The 17,275-nt window shown below is 53.1% G+C and overlaps 2 non-coding genes across 2 annotated transcripts; both read right to left on the bottom strand.

The window, feature by feature from the left end:
• Nucleotides 1-4,121: 4,121 nt before the first annotated feature.
• On the bottom strand, nucleotides 4,122-4,193 carry TRNAC-GCA. The gene has a single exon. It is a non-coding gene; the product is annotated as a tRNA-Cys (tRNA).
• A 1,529-nt stretch (nucleotides 4,194-5,722) lies between these two features.
• On the bottom strand, nucleotides 5,723-5,794 carry TRNAC-GCA. The gene has a single exon. It is a non-coding gene; the product is annotated as a tRNA-Cys (tRNA).
• Between the last annotated feature and the right edge of the window lie 11,481 nt (nucleotides 5,795-17,275).

Genomic DNA, 17,275 nt, shown 5'->3' with positions numbered 1-17,275 from the left:
GGGAGGTAAAGTCAAGAGAAAGTTTCTAAAAGGGATTTCCATATGCTAAAGAGGATTTACAGATTACTGGAGGCCTAGCTATTGCCAAGCTAAGGTTGTTTTTCCCTCTAGCAAAGCATTATCATTAAGATAGTAGGGGGTTCCTGGAAATTGGGCTACTGATGAGATATTTGTAACCTGATGGAGACTATAAGTTTAACCACTTGTTTTCTGTCCTTTCCTTTGTCCTTGGGCAGCCAGGAGTGCCTGAGGAATATCACATATATCCCACCTGAGTGTGGGGGGGGGGGGGTCGTGCTAGCTTGTGATTGGCCCTCAGCTTCCCTTACGGTTCCTCATTATATTCCCCCTGAAAAATTTTGACCCTTAAATCTTTAAGGTTGTTGAAGGTGAAAGGTCCCATCTTCTGTCGCTTCTTCCTGCTGAGTAGGGGCATAGAGATGTCCCTACCTATGGATCCACATTGGTCAGTCAGGAAATGTACAGGGGAGTTACAAAAGGCAGAGGAAGCTGAATCCAACATGGACAGTAAAGTGGTACCTCTATGGAGAAAGGTCATCTGTCACTGAGAAGTCACTGTAGTGATGGAGTCGGGGACACCGTTGGGGAAATCTGAAGTGGGTGGTCCAAGCGGGTGCTCTTTGATCCTTGAAATCCAGGGTGGGAGCAATATTTCGTGTCTTAAAGTCTATTTTGTCTGCTTTCTTTTTGTTAATATTCTGCAGTCATGTATTTTTCATCCTGTTAGGTTTTAATCTTTCTGTAACCTTAGGTTGTAGTTGGTATCTTTTGTAAATAGAATATAGTTCGTCGGTTGCTTTAACCCCAATATGATAATCTTTGTCTTTTAACCTGGGGCACTAAACTTATTTACTTTTAATGTAATTGCTGATGTATTTGTATTCAAATCTACCTCCTTATTTTATGCTTTCAATTTATAGTGTTTATGTTTTTCTCCCTTCCTTTCTTTCTTTGTTTGACTGAGATTTTTATAATGCTATTATTTCCCCCTGGTAGTTTGAAAAATATAAATGATGTTTCTTCTCCATATGCATAGCTATTTCTCAAAGTATATGGCTAACCAATGGCTTTACCCTCTACACAGGTAATGCAAGCATCTTACAATACTTTTGACTCCATTTACTTTCCTCCCAACCTATATGCAGCTTTTGCCTTTTTCATTATTCCGTAAGTTGTGTCAACCTCATTATTGTTTTTTTTAATACAGTCAACGCTCACTTAGATGTATTCAGATATTTACTGTTTCTCTGCCTCTGTCTTCCTTCCTACATCCGTCCTTCCGTCCAAATCATCTCCCTGCTGCTTAGAATATACCGTTTAGAATTTCCTTTAGCACATGCAGACTGTGGATGAGTTCTTTCCGTTTTTATTTGTCTGAAATTGTCTTACCTTCGACTCATGAAGGATATTTTACCTGAGTACAGAATTTTATGTTAACAGTTATGGTATTTCAGTAGATGCAATTCCACTGCCTTCTGGTTTCCATCGTTGCTCTTGAAAACTCACTGTTGTCAGTCTCATTGGAACTCATTGAAAGTAATGGGTCTTCTTTTCATGATGTTTGTGAGTTTCTTGTCTCTGATTTTCTGCAATTTTACTGCAGTAACTCCTAAGCTGCAAAACTGTCTTAGCCTCTGTCTCCTCAAATATTCCATCTACTTCATTTTCTCTTCCAGGAGTCCATTTCAATGTACATGAGACTTTCTCATTGTATCCTCTAAATTTGTTACTCTCTATTCTGTGTTTGCTATGCTTTTCTCTCTGCATGCTTTCTAATGGACAGTTTTTCATTCCAATGTTCTAATTCATGATTTTCTCTTTGGCTGAAACTATTCACTGACAGTAACATGGACGTATTCATTGAGGTTTTTTGTTTTTAAGTTTATTTATTTATTTTGAGAGACAGAGAGAACCAGTGGGGAAGGGGCAGAGAGAGAGGGGGGACAGAGGATCCAAAGCCAGCTCTGTGCTGACAGCAGAAAGCCCACTTAAGGGCTCGAACTCACGAACCATGAGATCATGACCCGAGCTGAAGTCTAACACTTAAGCGACTGAGCCACCTAGGCACCCCCATTGAGATTTTAATTTTAGTTATTGATTTGTAGGTATAAAATTTCTATGTTCTCATTTCATATCCTCTTAGTTATTGCTTATGCTTTCCAGCTTCCTACTGAAATTTTCAACCTTGTCTCTTACCTTCTTGAAAACAGTAAGCATTATCTTTGTATAGTGTGTTTCTGGATGTTCTAATACAAAAGTTCCTGTGTTTAGTTCTGCGGCCTGTTCTTTCTATTGATTTTTATTGGTGGTTTTTGCCTCCTTGTGTACATAGTTATTCTTGACTGCCTACTGAACAATGTATTCAAAAATGTATTTGTAGGACTGATTTGAAGCCAGGTGGAGATGATAATATCCTTCCTTTGTTTTTTCAAGGTATTTGAGGGGGTCTAGCAGTCAGGATACCTTAAGATAATTTCAAGGCTTGAGTTTTCTGGGCCATTCGAATGACACAAAGACCAGCTACAAATTCTTGCAGGAGCTATTTTCATTCAGTTTACCTTCTAGGTGGGCCCAGACTTCTAGCCCCTGGTCCTGAGAGACTTCCAGAAGTTCACTTAGGCTCTCCCCTGCCTCTTCTGGACTGAGGCCCAAAGCAGCTTCTCACGTAGAGCTTCTCTTTCTGTTTCCCATTTGTTCTTTAAATTTTTTTTTAACATCTATTTATTTTTGACAGACAGAGCGAGACAGAGCAGGAGTGGGAGAGGGGCAGAGAGAGAGGAGGGACACAGACTCCAAAGCAGGCTCCAGGCTCTGAGCTGTCAGCACAGAGCCCGACGCAGGGCTCGAACTCACGAACGGCAAGACCGCGACCTGAGACGAAGTCCCACGCTTAATCAACCGAGCCACCCAGCTGCCCCATGTTTCGCATTTGTTCTGAATCTCCACCCATCTAACTGGTTAGCTATCTAACTAGTTAGTTCCTATCTAACCAGTGAGCTCTTTGAGGCTTTTTAAGTTTTTTAATTTATTTTGACAGAGAGAGAGAGAGAGAGCATACACGCATGTGTAGGGGAGGGGCAGGGAGGGAGAGAGAGAATCCCAAGCAGGCTCTGCACTGTCAGCACAGAGCCCGATGTGGGGCTCGGGCTCACAGACTGCACGATCATGACCTGAGCCGAAACCAAGAGTCAGACACTTAACCAGTTGAGCCACCCTGGCGTCCCAAAGCCCTTTGAGGCTTTTAATGAGCTGTTTTGCAATATTTCCCAGCTTCTTTATTTGTCCTCCTAGGAAAGATCACTTAAAATTACCTTTCCCTTTAAGGAACATGGAGATTGCTCTGCAAGACTCTTTTTTTAATTAATGTTTTTATTTTTTTATTTTTGAGACAGAGAGAGAGAGAGAGAGAGACAGAGTGTGAGCTGGGGGAGGGGCAGAGAGTGTGGGAGACACAGAATCCCAAGCAGACTCCAGGCTCCGAGCTGTCAGCCCAGAGCCCGACGTGGCGCTCGAACTCACGAACGGCGAGATCATGACCTGAGCCGAAGTCAGAGGCCTAACCGACAGAGCCACCAGGCGCCCCTCTGCAGGATTCTTCATGCCCATCCTGCGTTTTAAGGAGGGAGCAGGGAGGATGCAGTGGGTCTAAGGCTGTGGTGGAGACAGCACCTCTGAGAAATCCCCAGGGAGAGAACAGAGGCTCTGCTTTTGATATGTTCTCTCATTCGCACAGTCCCTCCCGGGGAGTAGGAAGATGTATGTCCATACTGAACACGTGGAGGCAGTAAGAACAAAGAGATCGCCTTCTCTCTGGAGATTATAACAAGGTCGAGAAAAATGAGACGTTAAGAGAAGGAAAGTGATGTCCCCCCGCAGGCCATGAAGGTCAAGAGTCCCCAGGTAGGTGGGAGCGGACGGGGCCAATTTCGTCAGCCTCTTCAGTCAAATGTGATCCCAGGAGGTATTGTCCGGATGATGCTCAGGGACGGATTCTTGGGGCTGGTCTTGGTGCAGATCCTAAATTCTCATCCCAAGACAGAGCATTAACTTAATGGAGGCAGAAATTCCAATACCTGCTTCAGTAATTTAAAAGGGAGGAGAGGGGGCACCCAGATTTGAACCGGGGACCTCTTGATCTGCAGTCAAATGCTCTACCCCTGAGCTATGCCCCCACCTGCCTATGGCTTCCCATCATCGCCTTTCCACCCAGGCACCGCACTCAGGATCTCTGCACGCCTGTGTTTTGCTCTCATCAGGATGAGTGTGGTTGTTTCTGGAAGCCTCACACTCATCCCAGGGAGAGCCTCCTACCGACTCCAAGCCTCGGGGAAGGTGCTCACTGTGTCACTCACTCATTCATTCACGGACAAAGAACTTTCTGGAGAACATGGACAAGGAGGAGCCCGCTACATGAAGTAGAGGAGGCCAAGGAGGAATAAGGCCAAGGGAGGAGTACGAACAAAGATTTTTGTTTTGTTTTTTAATTTTTTTTTTTAATGTTCATTCATTTTTTTTGAGAGAGAGACAGAGCCTGAGCAGGGGAGGGGCGGAGAGAGGGAGACAGCAGAATCGGAGGCAGGCTCCAGGCTCCGAGTTGTAAGTAGGTATAGAGCCCGACGCGGGGCTCGAACTCACGAACTGTGAGATCATGACCCGAGGCAAAGTTGGACGCTTCACTGACTGAGCCACCCAGGTGCCCCAAGAACAAAGAATTTTTTTAATAATTTTTTGTTTTTAGAAAGAGAGTGGGGGAGGGGCAGAGAGAGAGAGAGAGAGACAGACAGACAGACAGACAATCTTAGGCTCCATGCGGAGTGCAGAGCCTGATGCAGGGGTCCATCCCACAACCATGGGATCATGACCTGAGCCAAAATCAACAGTCGGACACTTAGGGCACGTAGGTGGCTCAGTCGGTTAAGAATCAGACTCCCGTGGGGCGCCTGGGTGGCTCAGTTGGTTGGGCGGCTGACTTCGGCTCAGGTCACGATCTCGTGGTCCGTGAGTTCGAGCCCCGCGTCGGGCTCTGGGCTGATGGCTCGGAGCCTGGAGTCTGCTTCCAATTCTGTGTCTCCCTCTCTCTCTGCCCCTCCCCCGTTCATGCTCTGTCTCTGTCTCAAAAATGAATAAAACGTTAAAAAAAAAAGAAATTAAAAAAAAAAAAAAGAATCAGACTCCCGATATCGCCTCAGGTCATGATCTCACAGTTCGTGGGTTCGAGCCCTGCATCGGGCTCTGTGCTGACAGCACGGAGCCTGCTTGGGATTCTCTCCCTCTCTCTCTCTCTCTCTCTCTCTGCCCTTCCCCCACTTGCTGTCCGTCTCTCCCTCTTTCCCTCTCTCTCAAAATAAATAAACATTAAAAAGAAAAAAGAGTGGGACACTCCACTGAGCCACCCAGCACCCCCAAAAATGTTTTTAAAGATTGGGTCAGGTGTATCTGCACATCAGTGAGGCTGGAGAACGAGGTCACAAGGAAGGTGTGCCGGGAAACGTTCTGGAAGTCTAGATTCCTGCTAATGCAGTGAGGGTGCTCCCGGACACCGTCTGTGGGGGACAGCCTGTGGCACAGCATGACCAGCCGTGCCCTCATGGAACCCTCACCGCCACCCTAGAGATGAGCACAGAACAGGACCCAGACACCAGGCGGCATGAGAACTGCTGGCCTCTTCTTTGAGGCTTCACGGCCAAAAGCGACCTCGGCAAGGGGGCACCCGGATTCGAACCGGGGACCTCTTGATCTGCAGTCAAATGCTCTGCCCCTGAGCTATACCCCCAGGCCTGCCTCGGAGCCTTAACTACACCTCTTGGACTGTGCAGTGGACTTGTCCCTGGACTGTGACAGCCAAGTTCCTGGCGGCGGGCAGCCTGCCCATGACAGCCCGGCTCTCCCTCTCGTCGCTCACTCCTGCGTTCACGTCTCCACACCGACTAACCAGCTCCCGCGTGCCAGGCTGGTCCTCCCTTCGCCTCCCCACTTCCTCTTCCTCCCTGAGCTGGGGCGCTGAGGCGAGGGGTCTCTGTCCGGGTAGAAAAGCAGGTCCGGGACAAGAAGCTGGTCCCGACGCCACCCCCCCGAGACGCAGAGGACCCCTTTCTCCCTTTCCACCATACGCTCACCCGCTCAGCCCCCGAAATACCGTGCGGGAATCTGGGGAACCAGCTCCCGCTTCCCGCTCAAGGAGGGGTGTCCTCTGGGATCGCTTGTGAGCCCCCGGGGCATGGAAAGCCACGGGTCCCAAGACCGGAGCAAAGGCAGGTCGCTCCGTGTGGGCAGCGAGAACGGGGAGGCGGCCAGGGGAGGGGGGGGACGGTCCTCTGATCTGAAAGGCTGGGCACTGGCGGGGGGACCCAGCCAAAGAAGGCTCTTCCCACCCTGCCCCCACCCACCCGAGTCCCTAGCAACCCCTCCCGGTGCCTTTCCCAAGGAGGAGTCGTCTTCCATAGTCTATGCCCCTCGCAGGGCTTTGGGGAAGTAGCCCTTTGGGGCAGAAATACTGAGGCAGGCCCCAGAGCCCCCGGGCTGCTGTGCGAAGTGACCGAGCACCCAAAGTGAGTCCACACGTTTGGTGCTCTCCCCCTGAGGCCGCCGGGACACGCCAAAATTGACCGCAGACCCCTTCCATCGGGGCCCCCGGCCCGTTGACCCAAGGGGGTGATATTTTTAGTTCCAACTGACTGTAGGGGAAGGAGGTGGCAACCTGAGGCGGACCAAGGGGGACCTGGTCCCTGGCTAGGCGTCCTGGGGCCTGCCCCCCGCCTCGACAGGGGGATGGGGCCCTAACCTGGATGGGCACCTTCCCAGGCCAGATGGCCAGCAGTGAGGCTGCTGGCTGGCTCCCGCTCCGCATGGGTCTCCCGCCCCTCGGACTCCCTTCCCACCCCTGTGACATCGGGTGCCACGCCAGCACCCTCTGGGAAGAAGGCTTGTTCGGACAGTTGCCCCAGAAGTGGCTCCAAGGGCAGAAAGAGCCAACGGTGTGCGCCCTGGGGCTGGCAGGACAGGGAGGCGGAAGGAGCTGGCGTGGGTGCAGGGGAGAGAGGCCTCTGGTTAGGCCTGGCCCCTCGGGAGGTGGCCAGAAAGACAGGCGCTATGAGGACAGTCGCGGCGGGGGCGCTGGGGAGAGGGAAGGGGCGGTTCTTTGACACTGTTTGAGTTAACTGTGCTTACTGAGAAGAAACCCCACGTAAACATGGCCAAAATGTCCAATTATTCAGGAGAGCAGGGCAGGTGGGTTCTAAGCAGGGCAGGGCCGTGCCGTTTTCAACCCGGTGACGCGAATTCTAACAGAACGGGGTCACGACAGCCGCGGGGAGAGATGACAGGACGGGGAGGCTCCCCGACCGGTTTGTGACACAAAACGTGCAAAAGGTGGTGCTCCTGCTGCATCGTGTTGAGGAAGAAACGGGCACTTTTTACACCGTCATCCCATGAAACAGAAATATTCGGGTTCTTACGTGGAAAATTTCATAAAGCGTTTCCTGATATGTGGTATTTCCAACCATTAAAGAAAACTGGCTTCTCTCTGAGATTGAGAGCCGGGGGTGTGGCTCTGAATTAGGCAAAACCTTTCTTTCTTTCTTTCTTTCTTTCTTTCTTTTTCTTATTTCTTTCTTTTTCTTTTAAAGATTTTATTTTTAAGGAATCTCTCCACCCAATATGGGGCTCGAACTCACAGCCCCGAGATCAAGAGTCGCACCCTCCACCGACTGAGCAAGTCAGGCGCCCCAAGTTAGGCAAAGTTTTCTTAGACATGACACCAAAAGCTCACTTGATAAACTGGAATTCATCAAAATCAAGCACTTTCGGTCTTTGAAAGACACTGTTAAGAGAGTGAAACGGCAAGTCACAGACCGGGAGGAAGTGTCTGGAAGCCGCGTATCTGACACAGAACTTGGGCCATTAAATACAGAGAACTTTCAAAACGGAGCCAGAAGTAAACAACCCAAATGAAAAAAACGGACAAAAGACCTGCACAGACACCTCACCAAAGAAGACGTACGATGGCAACGAGCACAGAAAAGTATCTTCCACATCATTGGTAATGAGGGAAATAAAAAAACCACAATGAGAGCAGGACGCGTGGGCGGCTCGGTCGGTGAAGCGGCCAACTCTCGATTTCGGCGCCGGTTATGATCTCACGGTTGGGAGACGGAGCCTCAAGTGAGGCTCTGCGCGGGGCGTGGGATTCTCTCTCTCCCTCCCCCTGCGCCCCCACCCCCACCCCCACGCCAGCTTGTGCTAAGAAACGACACCGACGACCACACAAGCCACAGTGAGATACGACTGCGTCACATTAGAACGCACATCAGGAAGACTGAAGACTGGCCATACCGAGTGTGGGTAGAGCCTGGGCCAGCCACCAACAGCAGTGGCTGAGTCGGTTGAGGGTCCGACTCTTGACTGGGCTTGGGTCACGATCCCAGGGTGGCCCGATCGAGCCCCGCCTCAGGCTCTGTGGCGAGCGTGGGGTCTGGGTGGGATCTTGCCTGCGCGGCCTCCGGGATGCTTCCTCACCGGCCCGGATGGCCCCGGCCTCGGCTCCTCTGCTCTCTGGTTGTGCATCCGTGGTGATGAGCCTCCCCCATCCCTGGTCCCTCAGTGCCTTGACCTCGGCTCCCCCGCGGCCGGAGGACACACAGCTGGGACCCACACGCAGAAGTTGGAACTCTGGAGGTCCCGTCCTCACTCACCTTCATCTCTAACCCTCCCCTGCACGGCGTCCGCCCTCCTCCCTGCGCCCTTCTCCTTCCCTCTCCCCCCACTGTTCAGCTCTTCCCAACTCCCTCCGGCCTCCTACCCAACACAGAGTCCATGCTTCGCCACCAGTCGGCTTCCCTGGTCTGCTGGGGTCCCAGGGAGGGTGGGACCGTGGGGACCAAGGCCGCTGTGAGCTCCAGGTTCTGGGGAGCCTGTACCAGCCGTGCTTTTTATTCTCCGTACAGGCCGATCTCATTTTCTTGCGCTCTGCTTTCTTGTGCTTCACAGATCCTGTCTTTTACAAATGGAAGGTTCAGGACCTCCGCGGAGGACGTCACTGCGGACGCGGTGGAAACGGCAAGAGAACTGGGATCAGAAGTGGAGCCTGAAGAGGGGACGGGGTCGCCGCCATCTCAGGATGATACCTGGACGGACGAGGAGGAGCAAAGAAAGCGGCTTCCTGAGGTGGCATCTCCTCCCGGTGGAGATGTGGCACGTGGCCACCTAAAGACCCTGTTTCCGGGCCTCCCCTGCAAGCAGATGCAGTGTGTGGCTGGTCATCAGTGCGATGTGACAGGCTCTGCGTCCACAGCTACGTGACACGGGACAATGGACTGCCCTGCGCCTTGGTCTCTTTATCTATAATGTGAGTAAACAAAAGGTTGTAATGAGGCTTCACCTGGTCGGTACCGATAAAATACATTGTAAGTACTAAATATGTGCTTATTATCTAAGAAGTAAATAGGGGCGCCCGGCTGGCTCAGTCGGTTGAGCGTCTGACTTCGGCTCAGGTCATGATCTCACGGTTCATGGGTTCGAGCCCCGCGTCTGGCTCTGTGCTGACAGCTCGGAGCCTGGAGCCTGCTTCCGATTCTGTGTCTCCCTCTCTCTCTGTCCCTCTCCCCCTCACGCTCTCTTTCTCTCAAAAATAAATAAACGTTAAAAAAAAATTAAAAAAAAAAAAAAAAAGAACTACCCTACAACCCAACTACCCTACGACCCAGCAATTGCACTACTAGGCATTTATCCACGAGATACAGGTGTGCTGTTTCTTTTTTTCAACGTTTATTTATTTTTGGGACAGAGAGAGACAGAGCATGAACGGGGGAAGGGCAGAGAGAGAGGGAGACACAGAATCGGAAACAGGCTCCAGGCTCCGAGCCATCAGCCCAGAGCCTGACGCGGGGCTCGAACTCACGGACCGCGAGATCGTGACCTGGCTGAAGTCGGACGCTTAACTGACTGCGCCACCCAGGCGCCCCAGGTGTGCTGTTTCGAAGGGACACAGGCACCCCCATGTTTCTAGCAGCACTATCGACAAGAGCCAAAGGGTGGAAAGAGCCCAAATGGCCATCGGTGGATGGATGGATAAAGGAGGTGTGGTCTATACATACGATGGAGTATTACTCGGCAATCAAAAAGAATGAAATCTTGCCATGTGCAACTACGAGGATGGCACTGGAGGGTCTTACGCTAAGTGAAATTAGTCAGAGAAAGACAAAAATCGTACGACTTCAGTCATATGCGGACCTTAAGAGACAAAACAGACGAGCGTAAGGGAAGGGAAACAAAAATAATAGAAAAACAGGGAGGGGGGCAAAACAGAAGAGACTCTTACATACGGAGAACAAGCAGGGTTAGTGGAGGGGTTGTGGGAGGGGGGATGGGCTAAACGGGGAAGGGGCTTTAAGGAATCTAGTCCTGAAATCATTGTTTCACTGTCGGCTAACTTGGATGTAAATTTTTCTCAAAAGTAAAACTAAAAGAAATTTTTTTTTTTCAGGCAATAAATCAACGTTGACCTTAAAGGGCAAGAACACCGCCCGCCTTCTTGCTTCCTTCTTACTGGCTACAGACACGGGAGTGAGCCGTCTTGAACCACGGCAACAAGCCACATCTGAGGAAGGATAGAGCAACGAACTGGAAGCAGCCTGGGCCTGTGACACCAAGAGCCTGTCCGGGGACAGCACCAGTCACCACTATCTTGTCTAAGTTGCTGTTTCATTACTTCGTTTTGTGTATTCAGCCCGTCACACAGCCTGCATGCCACAGTGGTGGGGAGCAAATGTCCCCGGAGGGCTAAGTGACCTCACCAAGGGCACCAGTCTCTGAGATCTCTAAGACCCAAGGTGGGCACAGCGAGTCATTCCTGCCCCTCCTTCCTGCCTCAGGCATCAGGGGAGGCTCACTTTTTGTCACATAAATGAGCGACTGGAGAACATTCCAGGCCACCGGTATCTAATGGCTATCCACGCCATGCAAGGCTGAGCCAGATTCTGTCCCTAGGACGACGAGGGCTCAGTGTGTCCCCTTCTGCGGTGCCACAGTCATGCTGGGGAGACGGCCAGCGGGGCCACCAGGCTGGCTACACGACGGACCGGGCCCCGGACACCAAGTTCCCACCGTGCGGCCAGCCCAGGCTCCCAGAGAGTGACGTGGATCAAAACGCGCCCCACCTTTTCCTGAAGGTTCTTAGGACATTTTGTTAAGTGAAAAGCTGCAGGTCGGTACCCACGGCACGGCCTCCCTGTCGTTTCAACTCTGGGTCTTTCCCCCGTTCCCACGCGTATGAAACTGCGTGAGAGAGGAGCCCGAAATGCCACACAGCAGAGTGACGGTGTGGGGGCCCTCGGGAGGGGTGCGGTGGGGAGGGCGGCCACCACAGAGAGCCTGTCAGCTTCACCTGCACCCTTTGCGTTTCTCCGTGAGAATGTTCTCTTGTGAGAAAACATCTGCCGAGTCAAAATGCAAACGCGTGCAAAGGGTAGAGGCTGGTAGTCTCCGTTCGAGATGGCCGACCCTGGTTCTCAAATGTGGACCTGCCCGGGGTTCCCTGAGGAACTTGTTGGAACCCTGACCCCACCCAGACGTACTGAACGAGAACCACATCTGCACTTTTCCTAGGACTCCAGAGGAAGAACCTGCCTGTGGAAGCGTCCAGTAAATAAAGAGGTCTCCGGCGCCCCCGTGTTCACAGCAGAGGGTACAAAAACAGCCCCAGAGGGCAAAGCCTGTCCTGGGGGCCAGGGAGGAAACAGAGCTCTCTCCTGTGGAGTCTGGAAAAGCTTACAGAGAGGGTGGAATGCAAGAAAGTAACTGTCAAAACGGCAGGGACTTCTCAGGCCGCAGGACCCAAGTGCCCCCGAGGACCTCATTCCCCCACCTCCCCAGTGCTCACTTGAGCCCAACTCAGGAGCAAACCCCAGCGCCCTGGCAGAGCTGGGGCCGGGGCCTCTGGCACAGGGGTACCTCCCTGCGAGCTGCCGCCGCCTGGAACCATGGCTCTCGCGGCCTAGGAACAGCCCAGTCCTCCCGCAACGGCACAGAGGCCCAGCCTGGCGGCCGCGGGAGCCCCACACCACCTCCCCAGGCTCCTGGGGTGGGAGCACTCACAGAGGCCAACGGAAAGCACGGCCTACCCGCTCTCCCACTCCCTGCTTCGTCCCGCTGCAGAGGGCCCAGGTACTAGGCTCCCCTTTCTCATCTTACAGGAGACTCAGCATCCTGCTCAGTCTCCGCCTTCTTCCAGCTCTGAGGTCAATGTGACTTCATTCGCCTCCTCAAAGAACCTGCTTCCAAAGTCAGCCTTTCTCCCCAGTAAAATATCTGAGTCTAGAAAGCAGGGAACAGGTGTCTTGGCATGCATGACCTTGGGGTTCAGAGAGAAGGGGCCTCCAGGGTACTATGCCCTGCTTCAACCAGAGCGCCCCGCCTTGCCCTGGGTTATATGTTCCCAGCTGTCATTCAAATCAAGGGTTCCTCACCCCACCCCTCCCAAAAAAAGGCTTTGAAAACTGCACATTGATCAGAGGAACTGTGGTCATCTGAGAGAGAAAGAAAACCGAGCTACTATTGGCTCATCATTCATTTAACTGCCCAAAGGGCCGTGCAGGGTCCCGGGGAGGGGGGCCAGGACACCTGGATGTGGCCCCACCAGTCGGCAGCTCACTGCACCCTCCTCTGTCTCTGTTTTTCCACATGGGGGGGGGGGCGTGGAGAGGGGACTCCCGATACCAGAATGCCCATACAGGTGAGGGTGGGGGCTGGGCCTGCACTCGTCTTGAGGGGACAGGCTGTGGGGGCTCTCACGCTGCTCTGCCTCCCCCTCCCCTGGGGTCCAGAGGCTTGGTGGTGGCACAGTCTAGGAGGGAGGAAAGGGGGCCTAGGCCGCATGAAGGCGGTGATGGGGCTCGCCTCCGCAGGCCCTGCAGGGAAAGGGTGCCCGCCGGAGGTTCGGAGTAGGGTCCACCCCCGTCAAGATGTGTGGAGGACAGCCCTGAGCTTGGGGCGCAGCAGAGCGCCGGTGCTCCCCAGGCAGGCAGTGCTCCTGACCAGGCCGGGAAGAAGGCTCTGGTCCCGCTGCTCCCACAGGGGACAAAGTGGAATCCAAGAAAGGCAGGGAGAACCCAAAGTCATCTGGTCCAGCCACCCAACTTGCCGGATGGGGAGACAGAGGCCCGGGACGGGGAGCGAGTCCCACGTGGAGGTCAGCTCTCGGTGCGTGTACCCTGCGGCACAGGCCTACTGAGGCCCTCCCTTCCACGCGCTCCCCTCAGCCGGAGGCCTCGCGGCACCCCGGGTCCACCTTCTGGAAGAGGAAAACCTGTGGCCAGGCAAAGGGAAGGAAGGCTCTGGGCCCCAGCCTCCCAAGGAGGAGAGGGGACAGAAAGCTAACTGCTGAGCCGCTCAAAGCAGTGGGAGGATTCAGGTGTGCAAGCTGAGACGGAAGGGGAGCGTGGAAGAGACAAAACCGGCCCAGCCGTGTCTCACACCGACGCGCGAGCGCCCGCGCACTGGCTCTTCGCCCACAGCCCGAAGAACTTCGCGTTCCAGGACTGAACCTCATTTTCTGGACTTGGGGCACCCCTGGAGAGCAGGTCCACAATAAACCCTTCGTGCAGCAGCTTCCTGAGAACTCACAGTGTGCAGCGAGGTGCACGTACAAATCAGGGGCGGCCTCCGCCCCCCAGAAACGAACAGGCTGGCAAGTCAATGTGTGGGCACGAGCTGCCCCTGGGGCCACGGGAAGGGCGGTGTGGCCAAGAGCAGTTGCCAACTCACGTTTAGTCTCCGTGAGACCTCGGGCAAGTCTTTGAACCTCCCTGCATCGCACTGCATTCTATTAAACCGAAAAAAAGGGGAATGAAGAATACCTGCTTCCTGCTTGAAGACAGCTGATCAGATGATCTCAAAGTGCTCTGGGTTCTCAAATCCAAGGGGCCCAATGGATTCAATAAAGGAATAAAGCCAAGGACTTTGGGCTTGGAAGCGCCCAGGCGCCAGCCTCTTCCCCAGGGAGCCCAGTGTCCCCTGGCTCCTTTCCGTGTGCTCGCAGGGCCCCTTCTGCTGTCTTCCAGGCTGCCTCACTCCTGCCCTGAGAGACACGCGGCCACATCTTCAGTAGTCAGGGACACCTGAAGTACAGGTCGCCCACGCCAACATGGGTTAGTGCCATTTTGGAGAACGGTTCAAACCAGCTCCAGGCTCCTCTCCCTACCCCCAGGCCAGAGGGCATCGCTGGCCAAACCACTGGGCAAATACCGTCTCGTCTCCATCGCATCTGCTTCAGGTAAGAGCAGGGCCCAGCGGCTGAAAGGATCCGGGACCCGCGCTCCTGGGTGCTCGTCCCCTCTCCTAGGGTCACACGGATCTTCTGTGATTCCCCTACCCGAGCCAGCCCTCGCCCTCAGAGACAAGCACAACCGTACCCCTCCCAACAAACCCTGCGCCGTCTGCCACGGCTGAGACGTCTCAGCTGTGTCACTTATCTTCTGAGGTTTTTCGAGCCCTTTCAAGTCAATTCGTGGCTGGCATTAAGAGCCAGGAGGTCAAGCATTGGCAGACATGGGGTTCCCCCCACTACGAGTCTGAGGACCCTGCTGAAGGCAAGCAAGCCCTCTCCACCGGCACCAAGTTCCTTGTCGCCCAGGGGGGCAGCCTCGGCACCCGGAAGTTCCCGTTTCTCAGCAGGTTCTCCGTGTTCTCCGGCCGCCTCTGCAGCAGCCCGTACTCCTGCGGCAGGGTCCCCAGCACGGCCCACTTGCCCTCCAGCTGGTTCCCGAACTCCGCGGCCGTCCTCTCGCAGTCCGCCAGCTTCTTCCCCGCCGTCTCTGTCTGCCTCTCCAAGCTTTGAAGCTGGCAGCCGTGGGACTCCATCCTCTCCACAATCTGAACGGCAGTCAAGACGGCCAGAAGGAAGATCTCTGCAGACTGGATCTGGGCCTCCGGTTGGAGGCCAGTCCCCATACGCCATTCCGGCAACTAGACACAAGGAGGTGGGTCAGCCACCACGAGAGAGGTACCAGAGCCATTCCCAGCTCCAGGAATGCCAGGGTCCTTTGGAACGGGGTTAACTTGTTCTGGGCGCCAGGAGACCTCACCGGTCAGACCCCCAAACAGCCCCGAGCTGGCCGACTTTCAGAGACAACAGACACCGGGCACTACAGAGCCCTCATGGGAAGAATCTTGAACCAAGACCCAGGGGCAATGGAAAATGAAATAACAAAGCACTACCATCATAAATGGACAGAGTGTAATGGATTCGAATCACGGCTCTGCCACATTAACAGTGACGTTAGCTTAGGTAATTACTTAACCAAACTTTTTTTCTTCATCTGGGAACACAGCCCAGCAGAAGCCAGGAAGTGAGTGAGACAGTCAGATCCAGAAAACTTCCCAGGGGACCAATGCACACTCAGAATGCTATTTCAGCCATCGAGTGTTCTAGAGCACACCACCCCATACTCAGAGGTAAGACTCTGTTGTTCTGGCTTTGGTATCTTTAAGGCCCTCCCACTCTGACATTCAGTGGCTTGTGACTTACTGACCTGTCTGGGACATTAGGTCCCTGTGACCCAGGTGCCTTGTTGACCAGCCCCAGAGCACCCTCCACTAGGAGACCAGGTCCTGGCTGCCAGGAAATAGAGCTAGAAAATGTTGAAAGCCAGCCCTTAAGAGTAGTTAGAACAAAGACATATTTCAAAAACACATCCTGCATGGGCATGGAATATTTATCATGTATTACGAGAAGGAATAAAATAAGAAATTCAGGAATGGCTCAGTAGAGATGGCCAAGGTATAACAGAAACATTCTTGGGGCTCCTGGTGGCTCAGTCGGTTAAGTATCCAACAACGGTTCAGGTCATGCTCTCACGGTTCGTGCGTTGGAGCCCCACGTCCAGCTGTATGCTGACCGCTCAGAGCCTGGAGCCCGCTTCAGATTCTGTGTCTCCCTCTCTCTCTGCCCCTTCCTGACTCATGCTCTGTCTCCCTCTCTCTCTCTTTCAAAAATGAATAAACATCTAAAAAATTTAAAAAAAAATTAAAAAAAAATTTTTTTAATGGAACTCTACAAACTTGACTCAGTACCTCTCCTGCCATCTGAATCCTGCAAGTTTTGGGGCAGTTGTGAGGATTCAGTGCACTAAAGGTGCAGAAAATCACTCAGCGCGCGTGACTTGCCTTGGCCCCTGTTCTATTACTGAAATAGACATAAAAGGCTGTGGGCCAACAATCAGAATGCGTTAGGAACCAAAGGCTGATTGGTCCAATTCTATGTGACTGAGGTTCCCCCACGACCTCCTCCAAAAAGCACTTAGCAAAATGTCCAACACGCACTAGGTACGGTCATCAGACATCAGTACTTCCTTTTCTCTTTCACAGCGTAATTGTTCTGTCTCTGAGTCTGGCCTCTGATCAGTACAAGGTGTAGCCTGGCGGGGGAAGATCCGGCCTTCGCACACTAAGGATGCACATTTTATATTCCTGTAATGCCCTGTCACAAACGTGACACCCAGGAATGTATCTAAAATCACTTCCAAGCTATTTCTGCCAGGGGAGGACACCCTACCGTCAGAGACAGAGAGAAATCTCATCTTGACACCTCTTGTCACACAGGCCAGGGACAGACTAAGAGGAATCCGAGCTGAAACACACAGAACCAAAATTCCTCTATAATGCAGACCCCCTCCCAGTAGCAGTAGGAAGGACTTCTCGCAGCATTTTGGAAAAGAGGGAGGAGGCACTCAAATGCATCCTCACTGAAGTCAGAGTTCAGGCCTGGCGTTTTATGGGATCCCGAGAATCAGGTGCAAGACTGTGCCACAGGAAAAAAGCGAGGGCCTAGACTGGCGTGAAAATAACCTCCCAAGACAACAGCAACTGGTCTCAGCATGGAAAAGGGGGTGACGATGGGGTGATGGTCTCTCTAAGGTGTCAGTGTTGGGGACGGGGTGGGTGGGCTGAAGGACAGGTCCAAAAGGAAAGCCCTGGAGGGTGTCTCCTGTGAGGACGTTCACGGTCCAACCGCCCAACACCCTGACCCACAGAGCTGGTCCACCAAACACCGGGGCTGGCTGGAACCTCGGAAATCTTGTGGCTACGTCCGTAGACTAGTAAACTGGGGCCAAGAAAGGAGAGGGTACTTCATCCTCGATCTCAGACAGCTCCCCTTGGCCGCTGCGGCCTCAAGCGTCCCGGTCGTCATCCCTCCCCTCGGGCTGAGTCTCCCCAATTCCAGGACATCCTCCGAGAGAGCCGTCCTTACCGGCCCCGGCCC

The sequence above is a fragment of the Leopardus geoffroyi genome, chromosome A2 (genome assembly GCF_018350155.1).
Source record: "Leopardus geoffroyi isolate Oge1 chromosome A2, O.geoffroyi_Oge1_pat1.0, whole genome shotgun sequence".
NCBI lineage: Eukaryota > Metazoa > Chordata > Mammalia > Carnivora > Felidae > Leopardus > Leopardus geoffroyi.
The sequence above is the reverse complement of the archived record's forward strand: the minus strand, read 5'-3'. Positions and strand labels throughout refer to the sequence as shown.